Source organism: Rutidosis leptorrhynchoides, chromosome 7, assembly GCF_046630445.1.
Source record: "Rutidosis leptorrhynchoides isolate AG116_Rl617_1_P2 chromosome 7, CSIRO_AGI_Rlap_v1, whole genome shotgun sequence".
In the NCBI taxonomy this organism is placed as follows: domain Eukaryota; kingdom Viridiplantae; phylum Streptophyta; class Magnoliopsida; order Asterales; family Asteraceae; genus Rutidosis; species Rutidosis leptorrhynchoides.
The window spans coordinates 349886724-349897161 of NC_092339.1; positions in this window are offsets into that span (position 1 = coordinate 349886724).

Genomic DNA, 10438 nt, shown 5'->3' on the forward strand with positions numbered 1-10438 from the left:
ACATGAGGGCCTTTTAGTCAATTTATTAATTTTCCTTTCTCTTGTTAACTCCAAATAATTACATCTCACTTTCACATAAACCCTAAACTTCAAGTTTACAACTCTATCTTATCAAATTGATCAAAATTGAAAATCATATTGAACACAAACAAAATAAAATCCAAATTATTCAATATCAATAATTCAGAACCAAATGTTTACTAATAGTGTTAAAAATACACACATGGCGTACAATAGTAAGATGACAGAGATTGACTCAAAATCCAGTTGGTGCAAATCAAATTATACCTTCTATAGCAGATGAAAACTGACACACGTTCCTTCAAAATTTGGTGAACGGCGGTTCAATCACTATAAGGACCTTAGTGTCCCTTATTTTTCTAGATCTTAAAACAAGATTACCATCGAGGTTGAATAATTTGATGGAGTAAGGGTTGTACCAGAGTCAGATATATAGTTTACGATGGTGGTTGTTGTAGTGGTCGGTGATGTTTGTGGTGGTGGTGAGATTAGGCCAACCTCTTTCATGACACATGGCCCTAGTGTGTCACTTGGTTAACGTTTCTAGATGTTTGTAGGAAAAACATATCACCATATGAGATGACCCGACCCAATCCATAGGGACGAATACAATAACATATGATAACATTGCCAGGTACTTGACCTCTATATGATACATTTTACAAACGTTGCATTTATTCTTAAAAGGCAAACTATCATTACATCAATATTTGACATTTTCGTCTAACATTTCATAATATCCAAATGACCTAATCTGTCATTTACTTATTTATATTCTCTATTGAACTCCAATGACTCGAATGCAACGTCTTTGTATCATGGCTTAAAAGGTCCCAAGTAGTATCCTTAACATGAGCTAATGCACAGCGGAAGACTTAATTCATACCTGAGAATAACATGCTTTAAAACGTCAACATAAAGTTGGTGAGATATATAGGTTTGATGCTAGCAGCGTTATAACAATGGAACACAAGATTTCATATATAAACATTTTAATAAAAATATTCTAAGTGGTTGAGCACTTGGTAACCATACTTAACATTTAATCACGTCGCATATTCCCTTTATTATGAAATCTTACTACACCGTACCAAGGTGTAGTCACGAAACGAAGTACTGTGCAACCGTTGAATACTGGTCGTCCAGTCCGGTTGGGGTTGTCAGGCCCGATAGATCTATCAACAGGATTCGCGTTTACAATACCGCTGTAAATATTAGTTACCAAGCTACAGGGAAGTATGCCAGTGGTACAACTCAACGTAGAATATATTTTTCAGTTACTTGTGTCCATAGCGTAAAACATAAAATACATGTATTCTCATCCCGAAATATTTAGAGTTTAAAAGTGGGACTATATACTCACTTTTGTCTTGAAGATATGTAATTTCGACTTGGTCTCCGATTGATATCACGAACCTATCCATATATAATATATCAATACCTTTTCTTTTTAAACAATCGTCACATATATATACTTATAATACTTTTAATACTTTTAATAATTCCTTAGTCCGTAGTTAGCAGTCCGATGTTAGTAATTCAATTTTAATGGTTCATATTTAGTTGTTTAATAAACCCCCAATGAAATAAATAAAACCCCCATCGTATATGTATTGGTCGAGATTAATCTTGACCCATGGTACCGGTGTTGTCAAATGACGTGTTGCGTACATAAAGTACCGGTGTTGTCAAATGACGTGTTGCGTACAATCATGGGATCTTATGATTAATCTTCTCGTATTATTTACGGGTGATCCTGAACCATATAAAATTAAATTATGAGTACATATGTATAAAATATCATGTTACTTTAGGAAGATGTGATTTATTTAATTTTCTCCAATTATTTTCGTGGCTAAACTAGTCTTGGATATCCGATTTTGTTTTGGTCATAATTTCTTCGTTACAACTCCGTTTTCGTTGATTCAACTTTCCACTTCCTTGGATCGAGTCCCTCTTTAAGAATATGAACTGTAAATACCTTAGTTTGTATTCGAAATCATAGGTCATAGGTCAAATTTTGGTGAAACTTATGAAGTTAATCATTTTTGTTACAAAAACATCATTTAATGACCATTTTTCTAAAAATACTTATACTATGAATTAAATCATGAAATTTTTATGTGTTAACATATTCATAAGAAATATCATTTTTCCAGAATATAAACCTCCAATTCAAAGTTCAAGATGGTTTTTAATTATCCAACCCAAAACAGCCCCCGGTTGCACTCCGACGTCATAAAAACAGTTTTTTTAAGGTATTCTTTGAAAAACCAAGTTATACCTTGTTAAATTAGCATATATTTAAGTTATATTACAGGTCTTGAAGTATTTTAAAAGTTAAGTTAGAAGGATCTATTTAGTTTGCAAACAAGTTTGAAATCATTCAAACTATGTTTTTGTTGTTAAAATTGTATACCATACAATAAGATAGCTATATATATATGAATCGAATAAGGTTATGAACAAAGTTACTACCTCAAGTTACTTGGACAAGATTGCTGTAAAAGAGGAGTAAAAACCTAGAACCAAAAGAGTGATGAAATTGGATGAAAGATTGGAAGCAACTTAAGACATAAACTTGAATTGAAAGTTGTATTTTTGTAGTGTTTTTGTTGATCTTTTTATGGTGGTGTTTAAGGTGATTCTTGAGAGGATTTTTGCTGGAGTTCTTAGAGAGACATGAGGCTAGTAAGTGTGTGTGTTTAGCTAGAGAAATGATGTTCCAAAAATTGAAAATGGATGCATGTATTTATGGTGGTGTAAAAGGTGTATAAATTTGTAATTTTGTGAAAAGATCTTTTAATCATGTGAAATTGTCATACTAAATAACAAAAGTAGTTACCTTATACATAAGGCATGAACAAGGGCTGGTTGGTGGTGATTTGATGTGTATATACCAATAGTAAATACGTATAGAAGCTAGGTATGATACGAGTACATATACTCTAGATATACGTATAGAAATCTTGTGAAAAATGGAATGAGGATTCAAATATAGCTTTATTTTGTGAATATACTTATATTGTTTTATGTATTTAAGTCTTTAAAAGTGATTAAATACATTATATATACGATATATTATAGGTCGTAAGTATTTATGTCAAATAACGTTACGTATAGTTATCGTTTTGAAAGCTTAAGTTAGTAGTTTCAAAATATACTTATAACTTATTGTTATTAATACAAAATGAGATATTTAAACATCCTTAAATCATGTTAAATATGTATATATACATATATATATACACAAACGTATAATTAACATATATTGTATAGTTCGTGATATCATCGGTCAAACTAGACGGTTAAACGTTATGTAAAACTCTTTTCAAAATCATAAATCTCAACAATTTAGATTGCTTATCATGTTGGTAAGTTTTAATTTATGTAAATATTAATCTTATAAGTGTAAAACGATCGGAAAAATCCGGGTCGTTACAGTACCCACCCGTTAAAGAAATTTCGTCCCGAAATTTGGTAGAGGTTGTCATAAATAACAATAGGAATGTTTTCATGACGAATATGAGGTATTAATAGAGTTTTATCATTATTGGAAGATATGGATAAAACGATTCGGTCATGTGAAGCGCACGAGTGAAGCTATCACAAAAGAATGAAATGAGTGAATATAGAATTGTTTTAACCGATGTCGAGATTAGGATTGATTTTCAGAATTTAAGGGATTTAAAGAAAATCTTATGTAATAAGATTTGGTTCTTCGATGATTTAGAAAACAGGATCTCCTTTGATTTAATGCGATAATCTGTTTCGATTTCTTTGTCGGATATTTCACTATAAATCCACCTCCTTCCCTTTCTTACTTCCATACCTCACATCTCTTACTCTTCCTCCTCTAATTCATACCTTAAGGTATCCTTTAAAATGCTTCATCCCGTTCTGATTTTTGTTATACTTCTAACTTTCATATCTTTCATTCTTCTCTTTCATCTACCGCTAGAAGAATCTATTCACTTTTATGATTTTCTTGGAATTATAATGTTTCTAATTCTCCCGTGTCTTTACGTCGCCATACGTATTGATACACACGGTTTGTAGTTTCTGGGTGGTTATTGGGTTTGATATCTTTCCTTATATTTCGATGCTCCTGCTTCTGTTTTCCATAATCATTGTCATCCATAGTTGATACTCTCTCCTATTTGCTATAATCTATACCCCAATTTCTATTTTGGGACTTTGTCCCTTCGTTTCTTCTTCCCGTCCTTGAGTCAAGCGATCAATAGTTCGAAATTCGTAGGTATAAAATTCGGAATGAACATAGCTAATGCTCTAAGAAAGGAATGGTAATGGCACGATTTTGATTTGTCAAATTACCAGAATATCCAGGAAAATAGAACTATCAAGATGATTTGTTCTTAATATGTTTCGGAATTGGATAGAATGTAAAAGTCGTGTAACATGGCACATGATGACGGTACTGTGAATCATCATATTCCATTAGAAACTTAACATGACTTACTGTAATATAATGAAGTTGATCAAGTTTCATTATATTATACTAGTTCATGCATCAGTTCCCAACACTGCTTCAGAACATTCCTATTTTAAACTTGAAGGATTTAGAAACTAACACAGTTTCCTTTATATTGTAACGCAGATATTACAGAGAGATAAATGATTTCAGATAAGGATAGTGGTGAAAATATCTTCAGAAATATTGAGGATATTTATAATGAAAGATATGATAATATCTTGGAATTTCTAATGTCGAAGGATGATGATGAAGATTGACCCGTAAGGGTTTAGATTCAGAAGCAAGGTGTTTGCTACAGAATCGTCATAATTCTTTATGTACAAGTTTAGTCCTTGTAACTTGTTCAGAGTCTCCTTCATGGTTTGTTCAATCCGGTTTTCAGTACCAATTTTCTATCGAGCGTTCCTAACACTTCCTTCTTTTATCATCAACATTTGGTCATTAAGACCTTCTACAACATGCTGCTTCGTCAGTATTTTCAAAGTTATCGGATCTGGGTCATTGGTTATCAAACCAAGATGGTTTAAGGAGAATTGTATTTTTAGATGATTAAACGCTGATGGTAATATGATGGAATATAAAAGGTTCTCCGGTAACGATGGCGAAAGAACAACGTATATATATATATATCGAGATTGTAATAAGAGTAGTCTTACTGAGATATCGAAGTGGAGCTGTGACAAAATTAGATAATTGAAAAGGAATCGCGTGATTGTTTTTGCTAATGGATGATAAGGAATTCGATGCGGATACGTTTTAACTATAACTTCGAGTTCAAAAATTTTTAGGTGCATAACTGTATGCATAAATCTTTATTCCGTAGACGAGGTGCGGCTGGTTGAACTTCTCGATCGAGATGTTTTCAAGAATCATGAAAAGTTGTGAATGCGAATTATAATCGTCAAGATACAAATGAGGTTTAAAATAGAATCAAGTGGCAAACTTGAAGGATTGTTTAGTTTCATATGTAATAATCATCATTTTAACTCATTTTTAATTGTCCAAAGTTAGCAGTCCAATAGTCCGATTGTCCAATGGTTCAATAAATTCATATATGAACTAAATATATAATATTCGAATTACTTAATACGTATCGTGACCCGTGTACTGGTCTCGGTGTCGATCACAACTCAAAGTATATATATATTTTGGAATCAACTCCGACCCTGTATAGCCAACTCCCACCTTCACATATAGAGTGTCTATGGTTGTTCCGAAATATATATATAGATGGATCAATATGATAAGTCGAAACCTTGTATACGTGTCCCGTTATTTAAAATGCGTAAAATAAATAAATATATATCATGACCCATTATACAACGTGTTGTCTCAGAATTAATCCGACGTGTTGTTGTACATGTGTCCCGACGGTATGTAAAGTACAGAAATTAAAATTGCAAGAATGTAAATTGCGATAAATTAAATATTAATCAGTTAGCTGGGAACAGTTAGCCGGAACAGTTAGCGTGTAATCCTATCACAATTTCAATTAATTAATTCATCTGTTTCTAACAATTTTTATTTTGCCAATGTTTCTTCATTATGCCACTTGTTGGATTCGGATAGGTAAAAATCCAAATATGAAATTTAAATGGAAATGGTTAATCTGGGGTGAACGGATACGTATATCGGTAATTGTAAGTAGGATAATAAATGATCGTTGAATCAGATTCGAAGAATGTACAGTGTAACTTGTTAATGTGAATTCTAAATATTCCTTGGGTACTACCCACCCTTTAAAATATTTTCATCATTAACAGTTTGTACGAATGAAATTTTTAATTACAATCTTTATGAAAATATATTTGCATATATATTTTCTTCGGAGGTAACTATGAATTTAATGAGTCAATAAAATATTCAACTCATTTGATTTATCGTTATTACTAGATTACATAATCTCCAAAACATTAGAGATTACATAATCGTCATGTCGAACGAAGAACGATACGTAAAGAAGAGGTAATCGGTGTAGAATGATATGTAGAACAAAGATCATATTCGAAGTTCAGATGATGATGTTGAGGTACGTGGTGCGGATGTGATTGTTGGTGGTGGTAATGATACGGTTGGTGTTGATGCTGATGATGTCGTTGACGTCGATGATGCTACTGGTACTGAAGATTGCGAGGTTGATGTTGTTAACGGTACTGGTTATGCTGCTGGTGCTGCTGCTGGTGTTTGTAACCTTCGCACCGTGTTCTCCAAAGCCGTCACACGAGCGCGAAGTTCGTTAATTTCTGCTAGTACACCAGGATGATTGGCGGTTGGAGTGAGCGAATGAACAAGATCCGAAATATGGGATAGGATATAATCGTGACGAGATACTCGAGAAATGAGAGAGAAAATGGTTTCTCGAACAGGTTCGCCGGTAAGTGCTTCAGGTTCGTCGCCAATGGGGCAATTCGGTGGGTGAAAGGGATCACCTTCTTCTTGTCTCCAATAATTTAGTATACTACGAACCCATCCCCAATTCATCCAGAATAGATGATGAGAAATTGGTTGATCCATTCCAGTGACGCTGCCTTCGGAGCCCGAATGGAAATCCATATCAGCGTAGCTGTCAGAGTCGGAGGAATTCGAACTGGACGCGGAGTTCATCTTGTACAGTCGGGGAAATGAATTTTTGGTTTGGAATAGATTATAGGAGTTGGGTTTGGTATTCTTCAATACATAATTTACATATGTATTTATAATACTCAAAATCCCGTGAATTACGGAGAATCTTTGAAATTCGTCAGGCAATGTCTATAGCAACAGATACGCTAGGATACGAATTTTGTCTATACACTATCGATGCACCAAATGCAGTAAGACGTGTCTAGACTTAAGAATACTAAGCAGGCAATTCTTAAGGATGATAAGCAGATGATTTTCGACTAGATATGATAAGCAAAACTTTTGACATGTAGACACGGTCAAAGTCCAGACTCACTAATGCATCCTAACAACTACCAGTTAGACACACTAATGCAAGGCCTGGTTCGCTAAGACCAACGCTCTGATACCACATGAGATGACCCGACCCAATCCATAGGGACGAATACAATAACATATGATAACATTGCCAGGTACTTGACCTCTATATGATACATTTTACAAACGTTGCATTTATTCTTAAAAGGCAAACTATCATTACATCAATATTTGACATTTTCGTCTAACATTTCATAATATCCAAATGACCTAATCTGTCATTTACTTATTTATATTCTCTATTGAACTCCAATGACTCGAATGCAACGTCTTTGTATCATGGCTTAAAAGGTCCCAAGTAGTATCCTTAACATGAGCTAATGCACAGCGGAAGACTTAATTCATACCTGAGAATAACATGCTTTAAAACGTCAACATAAAGTTGGTGAGATATATAGGTTTGATGCTAGCAGCGTTATAACAATGGAACACAAGATTTCATATATAAACATTTTAATAAAAATATTCTAAGTGGTTGAGCACTTGGTAACCATACTTAACATTTAATCACGTCGCATATTCCCTTTATTATGAAATCTTACTACACCGTACCAAGGTGTAGTCACGAAACGAAGTACTGTGCAACCGTTGAATACTGGTCGTCCAGTCCGGTTGGGGTTGTCAGGCCCGATAGATCTATCAACAGGATTCGCGTTTACAATACCGCTGTAAATATTAGTTACCAAGCTACAGGGAAGTATGCCAGTGGTACAACTCAACGTAGAATATATTTTTCAGTTACTTGTGTCCATAGCGTAAAACATAAAATACATGTATTCTCATCCCGAAATATTTAGAGTTTAAAAGTGGGACTATATACTCACTTTTGTCTTGAAGATATGTAATTTCGACTTGGTCTCCGATTGATATCACGAACCTATCCATATATAATATATCAATACCTTTTCTTTTTAAACAATCGTCACATATATATACTTATAATACTTTTAATACTTTTAATAATTCCTTAGTCCGTAGTTAGCAGTCCGATGTTAGTAATTCAATTTTAATGGTTCATATTTAGTTGTTTAATAAACCCCCAATGAAATAAATAAAACCCCCATCGTATATGTATTGGTCGAGATTAATCTTGACCCATGGTACCGGTGTTGTCAAATGACGTGTTGCGTACATAAAGTACCGGTGTTGTCAAATGACGTGTTGCGTACAATCATGGGATCTTATGATTAATCTTCTCGTATTATTTACGGGTGATCCTGAACCATATAAAATTAAATTATGAGTACATATGTATAAAATATCATGTTACTTTAGGAAGATGTGATTTATTTAATTTTCTCCAATTATTTTCGTGGCTAAACTAGTCTTGGATATCCGATTTTGTTTTGGTCATAATTTCTTCGTTACAACTCCGTTTTCGTTGATTCAACTTTCCACTTCCTTGGATCGAGTCCCTCTTTAAGAATATGAACTGTAAATACCTTAGTTTGTATTCGAAATCATAGGTCATAGGTCAAATTTTGGTGAAACTTATGAAGTTAATCATTTTTGTTACAAAAACATCATTTAATGACCATTTTTCTAAAAATACTTATACTATGAATTAAATCATGAAATTTTTATGTGTTAACATATTCATAAGAAATATCATTTTTCCAGAATATAAACCTCCAATTCAAAGTTCAAGATGGTTTTTAATTATCCAACCCAAAACAGCCCCCGGTTGCACTCCGACGTCATAAAAACAGTTTTTTTAAGGTATTCTTTGAAAAACCAAGTTATACCTTGTTAAATTAGCATATATTTAAGTTATATTACAGGTCTTGAAGTATTTTAAAAGTTAAGTTAGAAGGATCTATTTAGTTTGCAAACAAGTTTGAAATCATTCAAACTATGTTTTTGTTGTTAAAATTGTATACCATACAATAAGATAGCTATATATATATGAATCGAATAAGGTTATGAACAAAGTTACTACCTCAAGTTACTTGGACAAGATTGCTGTAAAAGAGGAGTAAAAACCTAGAACCAAAAGAGTGATGAAATTGGATGAAAGATTGGAAGCAACTTAAGACATAAACTTGAATTGAAAGTTGTATTTTTGTAGTGTTTTTGTTGATCTTTTTATGGTGGTGTTTAAGGTGATTCTTGAGAGGATTTTTGCTGGAGTTCTTAGAGAGACATGAGGCTAGTAAGTGTGTGTGTTTAGCTAGAGAAATGATGTTCCAAAAATTGAAAATGGATGCATGTATTTATGGTGGTGTAAAAGGTGTATAAATTTGTAATTTTGTGAAAAGATCTTTTAATCATGTGAAATTGTCATACTAAATAACAAAAGTAGTTACCTTATACATAAGGCATGAACAAGGGCTGGTTGGTGGTGATTTGATGTGTATATACCAATAGTAAATACGTATAGAAGCTAGGTATGATACGAGTACATATACTCTAGATATACGTATAGAAATCTTGTGAAAAATGGAATGAGGATTCAAATATAGCTTTATTTTGTGAATATACTTATATTGTTTTATGTATTTAAGTCTTTAAAAGTGATTAAATACATTATATATACGATATATTATAGGTCGTAAGTATTTATGTCAAATAACGTTACGTATAGTTATCGTTTTGAAAGCTTAAGTTAGTAGTTTCAAAATATACTTATAACTTATTGTTATTAATACAAAATGAGATATTTAAACATCCTTAAATCATGTTAAATATGTATATATACATATATATATACACAAACGTATAATTAACATATATTGTATAGTTCGTGATATCATCGGTCAAACTAGACGGTTAAACGTTATGTAAAACTCTTTTCAAAATCATAAATCTCAACAATTTAGATTGCTTATCATGTTGGTAAGTTTTAATTTATGTAAATATTAATCTTATAAGTGTAAAACGATCGGAAAAATCCGGGTCGTTACACCATAGTTGGGATTAATTACGGGTCAAAGAGAATACCAG